The sequence below is a fragment of the Columba livia genome, chromosome 13 (assembly GCF_036013475.1).
Source record: "Columba livia isolate bColLiv1 breed racing homer chromosome 13, bColLiv1.pat.W.v2, whole genome shotgun sequence".
Taxonomy (NCBI): Eukaryota; Metazoa; Chordata; class Aves; order Columbiformes; family Columbidae; genus Columba; species Columba livia.
The window spans coordinates 2,520,237-2,533,666 of record NC_088614.1 but is presented as its reverse complement, the minus strand read 5'-3'; the positions used below and the strand labels follow the sequence as shown (position 1 = coordinate 2,533,666).

Sequence of the window (13,430 nt, the reverse complement as noted above, 5' to 3'; positions counted from 1 at the left end):
GTAGGATCCAGCTACCTACAAAATGGATATGGGGCCTGTATTTCAGAAATACATTCCAATTTAACTCTCAATTAACTAAAGAAGACGGTTTCTATCTTCTTTAGAGAGAATCAGTAAACAATCTTTTCAAGATAATTAATAGGCATATCGACAAGGTCTCTGTCAATGTCCACTCACAAGAAAGAAGATATATACAGTACAGAAAAATTACGATGAAGTTGTTTCTGTGAATTTTACATTGGATACACATTTCTGTGATTTTGTGCCAGATAAAGTAGTGATTTTATTCCATGGTCTGGAGTCCACTTGTTCTTGCCATGATATTCAAAGGCATCCCTGGGGAATGATGTGTGATATTGATTGCTATTGATGGACCCCAGATTGGTAATTAGGTATGGGAACATACATGTCCATCCACCTTTCTAGGTTGAGGCTGTTACAGTCAAGTTATACCCCACTATAAGTAGTATGTATATGTATGTACATTCTATGGTTAGACGAAAGCTTCTAAATATAAAGTTATGTTTTTATTAGTTTCTTGACCAGCATGCAATGCTAAAAATGTGGTTAAGATGGAGATCAGAATTTATCATATTTTAATTGGATTCAGTTATGCTTTCAAATGGTTCCTCTATCCCAGTGGGAATTATCCATGGCAAGATAATGTTACTTAATAGTTTTATTTCCAAAATGCACCTTCTTTTCTCTGTGCATGCAAGTGCTTTACAGCTCAATAAAAACCATTGTGAAACAGACACTAAAACATTATCCTAAAAATCATTTTACTTTCCGCTTTAAATGTAGCCATTAAAGTAATAAAAGGAGGTCTACTACACAAGGAAAAGATGAAAAAGAGAGAAGTTTATATGTGGGGATAACAGATCATTCTAATCATGCTGAGGTCTACATCAGCTGCATTTTCAGTCTCTGGAAAGTGAAAGACTCGGAGCCAACATCCCCTGCTGAAATAAGGTTATTGGCTTGAAGCAGGAGATATTTTGCATGTATTGCTTTGGAAGAATGAAGTTATAACCTATGAAAGTGTATGAACTATTTATAATTTTGCAGCTATTCATGTTCAAAAAATTAAATCGATTCTTATTGGAAGCTGATTCAGTAGCATCATTGGATTCTTCTCTAGCTCTGATGGTCTTTCCCTGCACATCCAGTAGTGAAGGTGAAATGTGCGCTTCCACATCGTCAAGGGAATTACCTTATGTAAAGGCAGGAATTCATCCTATTTTTTTCAATTTACCTCACTTTTCTAGTTAATGTTAGACATGTAAAGGACTAATAGAACGTTTTTCTTTTCATTTGTCTGCAGAATCTAAACGGCTCTTTTCTGAAACCAGGTTATCTCTAGGTTATTTTTTAAACTTATTCTAGAATAATATATCAATAGATAACGCATAGTTGTATCTTTTTGCCTTAATACAAGAGATTTGTCCTCTTAACATTGACTTAGAAGTGTCCCATCTCACATACACCATTTATAAGGCAGTTTTTGAAGGTTTTATTTAGATGCTTTTAAAAGAGGGTACTTGTTTCCTTCCTATCCGCAGACTTTTCAGAGGCTAGCTGATCCTCCATTAGGCTGTCTCCCCATTCTTTTTTTTAACACAAATGTGTGTATCCTCATAGATACCTTGCTCTGATCTGCAACTGACCTCTAAAATGTTATTTTCAAAGTTTCTCAAAACATGATGCAAAACCCTATATTTTGTATAAGTCTGGGATCAGGAAAAAAGAGTTTTCAGAATCTGTATATCAATCAAAGAATTCTTTCTTGTGACCGTAGTACATCGTGTCCTCTCATATAAATATTCTCCTCAGATGTCACTACAAATGATTTTGGTAAATACTTTTAACCTTTAGGCATTACTTTCTTTGCGTCCTGTTCCTTTTTTATTGTTATTATTCACTTTCTAATAGTATTTCAGCAGGTTTTTTTTGTCTGAGCAGCTGTTAAGGTAATGTTGTAGAAAGCATTTTCAGAACTGAAAGTCCTTAGTTGCAACTATTCTCAGAAACATGATTCTGTAGAGATAAGTGTGTATATATACACACACGTATGTACACTTATATAGACAATTAGTGACCATAATTCCACTATATGATTTCTGTATTTGGTCAGACTAGCTAGGGAACCTGCTTGTAACCAAGAACTATCTGCTTAGAAGAAACACACTTCAGGAATTAATGATTCATTCATGGCTGGACTGAATTATAGTTTTAGATGACATCCAGAAAATCTGTGTGTTCAGCATTCTCTGCCAAAACCAGATACTGACAGACAAATTTCGTCACACTATAAGAGAGGCCCTCGAAAAGAAAGCTGGGAGGTTGTACCCTGATATCACTGTTTTTCCAGATACGAATAATGGATTATGTTAAAACCATTAGGACTTTGGCAGCAGATCTGCACATCAAAAAGTGTTCTCTTAGCTAATGGTAGCACTGACTTCTTACAGAAACCTGTTTTCTGTAAATTATGTACTAATTTGCAATACAAAAAATATTAAAGTATCGTATATTGATATCTACTGGCTTGTGACAGATGTATTATTTAAAGCTGCACATTGTTATCACTAGGCTGCCTAAAGACTTGCTTTTCAACTGAAGCTTCTACAGAGCTGCAAATGGTGAAAATGCCTCAAAAATTAATTTGTTTGTTGTTCACAGTGTGTGGTGATGCAGCAATCAGAAGACAGAACAGTGAATAAGAAAAAGTAGCTTTGTTCTAAAATTCTATTACCTAAAGCTTGAAGTTAAAATTTCTTGTGTGAGAATTCATAAAAATTACCAATGAAAACTCAGGGAGAACTGAACAGTCAAAAGCTGAGGTGCTGAACAGACCTCTGATTAGTTTAATTGTAGGTTTGGCAGTTATTAAACTTCCAGAAAAGGCACCTAGAAATAAAAAAAATAAAACAGGGTAGTAAAATCACAGTGTTAGAGAACCAAAGATGTACCTACTACGTGTGAAAGTAAACTTTATCATGCCAGTTAAATCTTGGAGCTAAAGGGTTGTACGTAATTCTGGATAGTTAGCAGGAGACTAAAAGATGACAGGAAATTGTTTCCTATAGGTTAATGATATTGTAGTTAAATTGCTGGGTTGCAGTGCATCAGTGTTTTTTGAGTTTGCTGTCCGTAAGCCCAGAACATCCCTGTGGGATTCAGCACTTTGTGCTGAGATCAAGCTAAAGCGGTGAATCTGCTGAAGGATCCTTCAGTTCCAGACGCCCCAGGAATTGTCTGTAGTCCCCGAGTGGTGCCTCACTTGAATGTTTCAAAGCTAAGAATGCTTTCCTAGTGTGAAAAATCTTCGCACACTACCCTAAAATTGTTGGGGTTTTTTTTCTTCATCATTGATGGAAATCTTCCATTAGCTTCCAATGTTTGTCACCTTGGCATCATTTGTGCTCATGATCTTTCTTCACGCTTCACATGTCATCATTTTCCTTACAGAAATGCACTCTGCTCAAGGAATTTGAGTCAAGCGCTCCCAAATGTTAAAGGTATTAGAAAGCCAAACCGAACTCTACATGTAAATATAACAGTCCTTAAAAACAATAGAAGTGAAATGCATGGGTGACACATTGGCTCAGTAACACGATTAGCAGATTTCCAGTTGAGTTCAACAAGGCAAGTTTGCATCCAAAACACCAATAGCTCTAGTTTACATCCAAAATACCACTAGCTCTAGCCACTAGCAGGTTTTGAAATAAAAAGCTGGATGTGAATCCTGCTTTACTAATTTCTGTTGACAAGTAAATTTAACTTTGCAAAGCATTTTCTGCTTATGTTTTATTTAGTTACTGTCTCAACTAAATTTGGCTTTCGTAAAACAATCTGAGAATTTTAATGAGTTTTCTGTCCGTGCACATTTGTAATTTTTGTACTATTCGTTTCTTTTTTGATAGAACATTGTTTTATTCTTTCAGTCTTAAAAAAAAAAAAAAGATAAAAGAAAAACCTGCCACAAAAGTGGATTTTTTTTTATTGCATTTCATTTTAAGTCGTCTTTTTAAAGATCTGTCATTTATACAATGACAAGAAAACTTTCTAAATTGGAACTAATTTATGAATTCCTTCTTTTTGGCATAATGTCACTTTGCAAGTTAAAATGATAATGACTGAAAAGATCAAATATGTTTATCTAAAAAAGGAAGAGGGGTTTTAAGAGTTTGCTCTCATTAGAAATCTTCGCAAACTCTGTACACAGCAGGCATTATAGATTTTTTTTGAGTGCAAAAATCCTTTAGGTCAAGTAAAAGCTGCAGCTGAGCAAGGCAAAGTTTGAAGACAGCTCAGAATCCCTTTGTCTGATCACTATAAGTGTGAAATATCTGGTTTTTACTTATGTGATTGTTAGAATAAAGCTTCATTTTGTTGCCAAACCAGCCCTTCCGAGTACTCCATGTATGCGAGTGGATTCTTCCCGCTCCCCACTCCGTTCACGTGCACAAATATCCATGAAACGGTGGTACCTGGCGTTCTACGTGATGAGCGTTACAGCACTGAAATGTACAACTAAGTCTTTGCAACCAGTCAAGTAAAATCATGTCTTGTTTTTTAATAACTTCTCCCTTGGATGAGAGCTATTCAGGAATATGCACCTAAATGGCTTTCAGTGCACTGGAAAACTTTCTGCCCTCTCTCTTTTCATTACAAGGATTGTGATGCTGAGGAAACAACGAAGCTGTAGCAAATGAAGTAGAATTAATACCATTATGCTCACAATATGCCCGTTGCCTGGGGGGAATGCTGCCGACTGATCTAATAATACCAGAATCGCATCCTCACACCAATGTAAAATTCATCCATATGTTTCTTATCAAGCCCACTGGTGGCACAAGTCCTTGATCCAGGCAAGTAATAGTCTTTAAAATGGTACAGAAGAGAAGTTTAATTTGATGCTGTTGCTGTGCCCTGTTCTAGTGCTTCCTCTTACACTTCTGAATTTCTTGTTACTACCAGTAATGTTGGCATTTCACCATCTGTTCTCTCTTCCAAGACATCAGTTAGTGTTTTCATCCTGTTTTAATCTCTTGTGATGTGCTCTTCACCAATGAAGTGTTTAGAAGTAGTGTGAAGAAAACATTAGTCTGTGATACAAAAAGGAAAAAATACATTTCCCCCACTCATTTTCTTTCAGAAAAGGTGAAAGTATTTTTAAAACAACTGCTTAAAAATAGTTATGAAATTATTTTGAAAATACTATAAATACATCATGTGAGATTTTTCTAAGGATTTGTCTACGCACACTGGATTCAGTGCAGATTTCAGAAAGCAGTGTAAGTGTAAAGTGGTCTAGCAGTTTCAGCTTAATTTCATTTTAACTATAGCTTTGACACTAAATAAATCCTTCCAATATCTGATGCAAAAGCATAGGAAGATTAGAAACAAAAATATAAGATAAAAAAAGACTCAGACTACATTGTTTCCTATTTAAATCGCACTGAGGATTGTTTTTCTCCTTTAAGACTGTGAAGAAAGTTCCTGTGTGGGGTTTTCCTTTGACACCACGTACAGCTGATGATCGTGTCTCTGAAGGAGACCTCACAGGTGAGTGGTGACCTCGGTATATCTGTCTTGTTCTTAGAAGCTTCCACTGTCATGCCTTGATTGTGCTACTTTCATTGACTAAACCCAGCTTTTGAGGATCAGTTGTTTTGGTCATGCTGAAAAAAATATTAGTATCTTGTTCGCAATGTAATCCAGACACCAATAAGTATGCTTTGTCTTTTTGTCTCTATAATAATTGGGGTATTTTTCATCCTTTATATGCAAATTTTTAAGACATTTCAAGTGTTATATGTGAGAAAAGCCTTCCTTTATGTGTGGTACTCATAGTGATGCTACTGAAGCATACAATTCAGTACTGTTCTCCATTTGATACTCAGTGTTTTGAAGACAAAACCATGAATAGGAAGACTACAATTAGATAACGTGCCCATGAGCTGTTCTACAAAGCTTCAAATCACTAGTGAAATATGAAAAATGAACACGAGCAGGTGCTGCAGCTGCATTTCTGTCACATATTTGAAGCACAGAACATGGGAGTGTCTATGATCAACAATGTATTAAAAGCCTTTTCAAAGAAAATAAATGATCCCAAGCTATCTGGATGCTTTCCAGATTTCTTTGGAAGTGCTCTAATATGAGGGTAATTGAGAACCAATCTCTGAATAAAGATTTAATGTTAATCTTTATTCTGAGATCAGAAATCTATCATATCACTGTATATGAGTTCTCACATTTATAGGATCATGTACTTGTCTTGTTTGCTTTACTTCCATTTCTTTTATCTCAAAAATAATTTGAGCCATCTTGAGATGCACTGAGATGCGTGCTGCTAAGAATCCACAGTGTTTGTGCAACATATTCAGGAAAGTTTTCATGAACCAGAGAGACCACATGAGATATTATACAAAATATTCCTGAACTAGATTGTGTCAGCCCATTATCTGTAGATGAAGGTAAAGATGTCCTTTAAATGATGTATTTAAAACTATTTAAGTCAGTTGCAGATGGTGGTGGGGCAGCATTTAGCTTTCTTACGAAATCCAAATCCGAAACAAAAATACAATTTACACCAGCTCTATCAGAGATAAATTTGGATGGATCTTTTCTGTTCGATTTTTTTAAAATGTATTGAGGTAGTTAACGAGACGACATGTAGGACTGTGAAAACTCTGTTCCAGCTCCACTTTGAGAACCGAATCCCATTCCCTCTCCTTTCTGCTTCTCTCCATACAGAGAGAGCTGGAGCATTATTTAGACACTGCAAGGGCTGTGCTGTTGTTATAGGTGCTGTGTCCCTAAAGGTGTGACAGAATTAATTCATGGTTGTTTCTCCTTCCTTACCCATAAGAAGTAAATGTGATAGAAGAGTCATGACACTGTTCTAGAAAGATTATCTTGGTGTATTTTTTCTGGTTCTTGAGACAGAAGAGGAAGAATAATAGAGATGTGAAGTCTTGAACAGTTCCTCCTTGCTGCAAGAATTATATTTATTGTACTTTCTTCATATGGTATATCTGACTACAGGTGAGCACAGAAAAAGGTTTTACCTGGAGACAGCCCTGGATATCACTTGGTATGAATGTTGTGTTACTCCATGGATGTCGCTGTGTCTGGGGAAAGGCTTTGGATAACTTTTTCCTTTAGATACGTGAATATGATTTTCAGTGGAAGTTTTAGAACTCATCATTGTTGGGACCAGTCCTTTTCTTTTGGATGCAGGGTGTCTGTCGGGCAAGTGTTAAAAATAGTAATTTTGGAATGTTCTGCCCCCAATTTTTGCAGTATTGCCATTGTATTGTGACATTGCCACATTGTAATATTGGCCACTTAACTGGTTTTCCCTCTTTCTTTCTACTCTTTGAGCTGTCTGTCTATCTTGACAAATATTTGAGCTTGGTTACCATGGGAGGCTCTGGATATTATTTTATTATTTTTATTACTCATATTTATGTAATTTTAATATTAATCCTCCTGATTGAGCATGAATACAATTTCCTGCTGCAGCACCAGTGTGTAAGTGCCCACTATGGTCAAGCGCTGGATTGACTGGATTTCCAAAGGCAACTCTGCCAGAGCCAGAGCTTGTTGGACACAGTTATCGTAATTCCAGCAGAACTTCCAGGGGAATCACTCAGCTGGTTAAAGGTTAAAGAGCCTCAGTCAAGCTGCCAACCCCGGTACTTAACAGCAGAAATTTTTAAGATTCTTTTTCTTCTGTTCCTGTTTGCTTTGAAAGAAATGTAGCTTAGCAAAAGTCCATCACAGCCTGGAAGGTTCGTGCAGACAGAAGGTAGTTAGCAAATGGAATTATGTGCAGAAAGGCTTTAATCCCCGCAGCCCTTATAGAAGAACATCTGCTTGAATTACAGGCCACACATATATTGTGTGTGTGTGCTTGTTTTTGTCACATATCCCTACCCCCCTCCCTTCTCCCTACATCTTATATGATACAAGGAAAAGAAAAGAAAAAAAGCTAATTAGTACTTCCAGCCCCCCCATTAGTGAAACTTGATATGTCGACTAAAAAAATAATTACGACATTCCGTTCATAAATCTTTAGCAATGTCAGCATTATACTGATGGAATTATGATGTCCCAGTACAAATTGTCTGACCTGCTTTATGTTCCCCAGCACATAATTAAGGTGGCGGTGTGTTAAAGGAAGTAATTTTGTTCAAAGCTTTGGCACCAGCCGTGCAATGTCTTTTGCTCGTATTACTAACAGTTACCAGTCGATGTGAGGAACTGCACCGTGTTTGACTCTGAGATTAGACATGTTCTTGTAGGGCTGAGCACAAGGCTTTGAGCAACACATATAAAAGTAAAAATAATGTTCTGTGCAGTGACTTTGACAGGATTTGGGTCTTACTCTCTTGAGGATTTGTACGAGCAAATAAATCCGTGAATGATGACAAGAAGAGTTTAAAACAACAAGCTTTAAGTCTTTTTCACAGATATTTTGAAACACAGCTTGTCGCTTTTCTTTGTAATCTTTGAACTTTCTTGCTCTGCTCTTTGGGGATAGTTTGGAGAGAGTCTCTAACAGGCTTTTGAAACTCTGCTAGCAAATTTGATTTTATTGCCAGGGTGCATCTTCTGAATATTGATTCTAGAGGATCACAGTAGTGTGCAGTTCTGGAGAAAATACCAGTGGCAATATTCTGACCCCACAAACAACCAGGAATGTGTGCCTGACTGAATTTCTTGAGGGATCACACTGACACTGAGAAACACAACGTTTCTTTACACTTTTACAAAGTCTTCCTTGCCATTGGCAGCCATTGACGAGGTCTCCGTGCCTGTTGATTATAAGCTGTATCTGAGCCTTTGTAGAATCATATTGGATGAACCTTTCTCATATATTCTTCAGTGACTTCCAGGTGCAACACATATTTGTAAAGTTTCCTTGCGTGTTAGATTGTAGGATTTGGCTGAGCATAAAAAAGTTCTTGAAATGCATAAGCACTAACAAGGTGAATGTGATTAAATGTACTTTCTTTATCCTTGTGAAGCACTCAGGCTTAGGTGGATGATGGGGAAATTGCTACCGTATAGAAAGTGGAGTACCATAATACCTTGAAGACTGTGAAATTACCTCTTGACTTCACTGGGCTTCAGATCATTCCTGTAATGAAGACCTCTTTTTCTTTTCTTTTCTTTTCTTTTCTTTTCTTTTCTTTTCTTTTCTTTTCTTTTCTTTTCTTTTCTTTTCTTTTCTTTTCTTTTCTTTTCTTTTCTTTTCTTTTCTTTTCTTTTCTTTTCTTTTCTTTTCTTTTCTTTCTTTTCTTTTTTCTTTTCTCTTTTCTTTTCTTTTCTTTTCTTTTCTTTTCTTTTCTTTTCTTTTCTTTTCTTTTCTTTTCTTTTCTTTTCTTTTCTTTTCTTTTCTTTTCTTCTTTTCCTTTTTTTTTTCTTTTCTTTTCTTTTCTTTTCTTTTCTTTTCTTTTCTTTTCTTTTCTTTTCTTTTCTTTTCTTTTCTTTTCTTTTCTCTTCTCTTCTCTTCTCTTCTCTTCTTTTCTTTTCTCTTCTTTTCTTTTCTTTTCTTTTCTTTTTCTCCTTTCCTTTCCTTTCCTTTCCTTTCCTTTCCTTTCCTTTCCTTTCCTTTCCTTTCCTTTCCTTTCCTTTCCTTTCCTTTCCTTTCCTTTCCTTTCCTTTCCTTTCCTTTCCTTTCCTTTCCTTTCCTTTCCTTTCCTTTCCTTTCCTTTCCTTCCTTTTCCTTTCTTTTTTTCTTCTCTTCTCTTCTCTTCTCTTCTCTTCTCTTCTCTTCTCTTCTCTTCTCTTCTCTTCTCTTCTCTTCTCTTCTCTTCTCTTCTCTTCTCTTCTCTTCTCTTCTCTCTTTTTTTCTTTCTTTTTTCAGTAGGAAAAACTTCTGCTTTATTTACTTTACATTCTTTGACATGTCAAAGGAAGTGATGTTGATGATGATTAATCGGAGAATCAGCAAAATAACACCTTTGCAAAGGATTCATGATAGTAGCATTGATAAGCCTGATTATAAACTGCAGTAGTTTGTTGCTTAAAAACACCTTTTGGTTTAAAATTGTTGTAGTTTTACATAGTTTGTGCCTTTAAACAGCTACAATTCCATTTCAGATAAGTCAAAATTACATGCACTCTAATTCCTCCTACAGTTAGTACATGGTATAATATTTACATTTGTTGAAAGGAATGGCCAGCTCTGTGTCTAGAAGCATGTGCTCATATTTGAACATGGCTGAAACTTTCCTCTTAGTCAGGAGAACATTTAATCCAGGGTTAGCCTGAAATTGTCTTTCCAGCTGGTTGAGTAGCCTGAGTGTGTACACATTTTTCAGTAAAGCTTGTAAGATGTATTTTGATATCATTGGATCTCCAACACATTAAAACCAGACTAATAACCCCAAATATGCATTTTAAGGCAAATTCCCTGCTGTGAGATGGTACGATACTGGCATTTCTGTTCTGCTCTCTAAATGAAAACACACTGACAAAAGACCATAGAGATTCCTTGAAACTTGTATGATTCATTTAGTTGATCTGAATACAGACACTTCAGTTCAGCAGGCTCTGCTGCTGTTGATTCAAACCTACACCTAAGCTCCTATGAATATATAAATCGCACATCTAAATGTGTAGAAATGGGTGACTGAAAATCCTGGATTTTAATCATTTCATGCCAGTGTCAACCTGTTTTTCTAAGTCTGTTGCTTCTGAGGTCTAGGAAGTATGTCATTAGATAGATTTTCTTGTGAGGCCAAAATTAGCTGTTACTCTTTTCTGTACAATATTAATTGCTGAATAATTCCATGCAAATACAGTAGAAATTAATTGCATTGCAGCAACTTGGCCGTTTATAGCCTGTAAACTGAAGCATTAGGTGTATGTAAATACCTTGGCTATAGTGGGAAATGGAAAGACACTGCTTAGTAATAAATAGTTGTCTTATTCAATTAACAGAATGTTACATATACTGTTTCCTTCTAAATACCAAAGGGTCTCCTAAACTTCCACAAGGTTGGTGGTGACTAAACAGTCTGTTCCATTGCAGATTACAGCAAGTCTTGTACTTAAAATTACCATTTGAAATAGAATATAACAAAATTTTTACTGAGTATAAGTAGGGCTGTGCCTAAGCTGTTTGAAAATCAAAGCTAAGGGGGGGGGGGGGTGGAAATCAGGATAACATTTATTTCCAAACAAAGAAGCTTCAGAGTGGCTGAAACTATGTGACAAATAGTCTGAGAAGAAACAAAACTGACAAAACCGTTTCAACACAATGTTGAAATGCTTCATTTTGAAAATGTCAAAATTAAGTGTTTCGACGTTTCAAAATGTTTTGGTTTCGTGCATTGTAATGGAAGCCAAGAAATGAAAGGCCAAGTTCACAGAGCTAGTTGGGGGCTGTGTCCTCTTCCCAAATAACCTCGGTGCGATGCCTCGTCTGAAGCACATCTCTAAGATTCCCACGAGGCGGTGCGTACTCTGATTCCCATCTTCTTGATGATGATCTGTTTTGCGTGGTTGACTTGTGCATCACTGAGCACAGGAGGAATCCTCCTCCCATGCCAGTAGTTCGAACGTGTGCTAGGAAGACAGAAAAGCCTGAATTTCTGCCCAGGCACTGAATCCAGCAGAGACTGAACTTTAACCAAGGACTCTGATGTCTCAAGGAACTGTTTACCCCCACGGCATCAGCTACTTTGGGGTGAAACATCCTTAGTCTTCCCCTTCATATGAAATATTCAAATGTTATTTGTTATAGGGAATGGAATTCATCATAAGCTATATTTGGAGTATTTTGGGGTAATGATCTTTGAGTATCTTATTCTTTTCTTTCCATTTCTTTTTCTTAGTTTCCCCAAATTAAACTTCATGAGAAGATTTTTTATAACTTGGTCCACTTCTGTTCTTTTTAACTAGTCATCTGACAAGAAAACATCATCAGTCTTTTCACATTTATCTTTACATCTATCAGGTTGCTATCTCAATAGGTTTAAGTCAGTAGGGTGTGCTGTTTTATACTAAGCAGGAGACTGACTCACTATATTTTGACTTATATTAGGTAAATTACAAATACATGTGCTAATGGATTTGCCTTTTCCCCACTAATTTTAGTGAGAAAGTCCTTACATGCTGTTCTGCATCTCATTATTTAAAGACACATATCTAGTTTTGTTGACTTAAGTGACATATTCATAAACATCAAGTAATTAATGCTATAAGTTTCTAGAAGACTGAGCTCTAGGATTGTAAGTCTGGTACATTTTGAGAAATAATAATAATATCTGTGCTATATATATATTTGTGTGTGTGCTGTGTGTGATTGCGTGCATGTATAAGTATATATTGTTACAATACATCATTTGTTTCCACCTCACAACTGCACAAAAATAATAGCTTGTAGAAATTATATTATTCTCCATTCAAACAGCAGTATAAACCTTTATATTTTCTGTCAATGTAAGGAAACAGCTGTAAGAATCTTATTTGGCTTTTTTTCATATTATTATTGTCATCTACAACTGCATAACTGAAGATAGGGACTCAAAACTGTTACAGATCAATATTATATGGACTTTATTAAAAACGAGGGGTATACGTATGCAACAGATGATTTCATAATATTGTCAATCTGCCATGTCCTCGCATTCTTTTTAAAAAATCTCCCTCACTGCAAGGCACTTTATCGTGACACTTTTATGAAAACAAAAAGAGAGCATATTTATTTTCTTCGAGAGTTTCATAAGGTTACTTCACAAAAAGCTGGACTGTGCCCTTTGCCTTTTCTGCTTATCATTTCCATCTGCTGAAATCATATCTGTGTGAAATAGAGCTCCGTGGAGCACCCGGGGTGCACAAAGCTGCAAGGAGCAGGCCCAGCCGCTTATAGAGCCCTCAATCCTCCTGTTTCCAACACTGCTGACAGAATTTTATACATGCCGGATTAAAGTTTAAATATATGTCCTGATTCAGATTAAGATAAAGATGGGCTTTTCTGAATCAGCACCTCTTAACTGCTCTTCTCAGGTCCAATAAATTCAGAATACTTTGGGTTGCTTTCACTGTGCTTAAAGGTCAGACCTTTAAATACATGCTCGGGGAAAACTGGTTTTTATTCAGCCAAAATCATATAATACAAGACTTTTTAGTACTTGAGATAGTGCTGTTACGTTACATCCCATTACGAGGTTACATAATTAAAGCACAGGCTCTGACCTCTTTCTGTAACACAAACAGGGAGTCAGATTTAGGGCCATGGAGATGGGGGGTTGGATCTCACAGGAACAATTGGAATTAAGCACTTCTCAAACGTCACTAGATATGCCTTTTGAACTTAGACGGACTTGTAATTTTGGGTCCCACCCTCTATAAATCTAATAAATAAATTAGTTTGCCCAGTAAGATGTGTACATATATATCCA

General features: G+C 36.2%; 1 long non-coding RNA gene across 1 annotated transcript in view; it reads left to right on the top strand.

Annotated features, from left to right (window-relative positions):
- Positions 1–13,430, top strand: part of LOC110360434 (uncharacterized) — a 522,839-nt gene that overhangs the window by 429,812 nt on the left and 79,597 nt on the right. Inside the window, exon 9 of the long non-coding RNA XR_010465887.1 lies at positions 5,490–5,571. This is a non-coding gene — a long non-coding RNA (uncharacterized LOC110360434). The remainder of the gene's footprint in view (positions 1–5,489; positions 5,572–13,430) is intronic.